The sequence below is a fragment of the Eimeria tenella genome, genomic scaffold (assembly GCF_000499545.2).
Source record: "Eimeria tenella Houghton genomic scaffold, Eth_scaff3459, whole genome shotgun sequence".
In the NCBI taxonomy this organism is placed as follows: Eukaryota; Apicomplexa; class Conoidasida; order Eucoccidiorida; family Eimeriidae; genus Eimeria; species Eimeria tenella.
In genome coordinates this window covers 2,260-3,712 of record NW_013543220.1, presented here as the reverse complement: position 1 = coordinate 3,712, position 1,453 = coordinate 2,260, and positions in this window count along the sequence as shown.

Here is a 1,453-nt window from a genome sequence, read left to right as displayed (position 1 = left end):
AGAGTCCTGCGGGGGCCAGGGGCCCCTCAGGGGGCCCCTGTGGGGCCCCCGAGATGACCGCTATGAGCGTTTTGTGGGCTTTTTGGTGGGGCGGGGGAGGCCCCAGCCCGAGTGGGTGGCCCCCTCGAGTGCGCAGCAGCAGCAGCTGCTGCAGCAGCAGCAGCTGCAGCAGCGGCAGCAGCCAGAAGCTGCTGCTGCCTCTGCGGCAGCAGCGCGAGAGGCTCTCCACAGCCACAAACACAGACACAAAGAGGCAAGGGGGGCCCCCGGGCTTAAACACTTTCTTCCCACTGTTCCGTCTTTGCAACTGTTTTCAAAAGGGGGCCTCTCCTTTCCTCTGGAGCCTAGGGGGCCCCCCGGGGCCCCCCCACCCCTGAGGGGCCCCCTGGCCCGCCCGGGGGCCCCCCTCGCTGCTGCGCGGCTGCGCCGCAGCAGCCACCGGAGGGGCCCCCAAGAAGTGGCCATTTGTGTGGTGGAGTTTTCTTGTTTGGACTTGCGGCTGCGTCTGTCTCTTCTTAAGGAGGCCTTAAGGGTTTGGGAGAGACACAAGTTGCTGCTGGGGGCCCCTCAGCAGCAGTGCAGCAGCCACAGCCTCCGCTGGGCGCAGCTGGGGACCCCCGAGCCCCGGAGGCCCCTAGGGGGCCCCCCCGGGGGGGCTGGGGGGGCCCCCAGCACCCGCCACGACCAGGGGCCCCTGCTGCTGCCTGTAGCTTCGCCTTTGCTGCAGCAGGGGCCCCCAAGTGACCCCAAAGACTGGCTTTTGGCTGTGTCTTTGGAGGCCAGCCTCGCAGGGGGGCCCCCGGGGGCCCCCGAGGGTTCTGCGGGGGCCCTTTTCAAGGCTTTGCCCCCCCAGGCGAAGACAAGCCTTTGTGCCTGGCAGGGGGCAAGAAGCCGCATTAAAAAGGCCCTTTCTGCTTTAAAAAAGGGGCGCATTAGATTCCCTTCTCCCCCAGAAAACAGTCCCCTTTCGAGTCCCAGGGGGCCCCCCTGGGGGCCCCCAGAAAAGGCGGCCAAGGGGCCCCCAGGGAGCTCCGGGGGGCCCCCCGGGGGCCCCCGGGAGCCCTCCAGGGGCCCCACGGGCCCCTCCGTAGGCCGCAGGGGGCCCCCCGGGGTCCCCCAAGGCCCCCTCGGGTCCCCTGGGCTGGGTACTTGGGCCCCCGATATGACCTTCTGCAGCGTGGAGGGCCTAGAGCCCGCGGGGGCCCCCCTACGGAGCCACCGTGTTGTGCGGGAGCCGCAGCAGCTGCTGCTGCAGCTGCCTGTTGCTGCGCTGCCGCCGCTGCGGCTGTACCTCCCGCTGCAGGTGGCTGCAGGAGCAGCAGCAACAGCAAACAGCTTGACTCTAAAGTTTGCTGTTAGCTGCAGACCGAGGGGGGCCCCGGGGGCCCCCTGGCTGGCTCTGGCCGAGGGCCTCGTGGCCCTTTCGAGGCCCCACACTTCGGGCCTCGTGCAG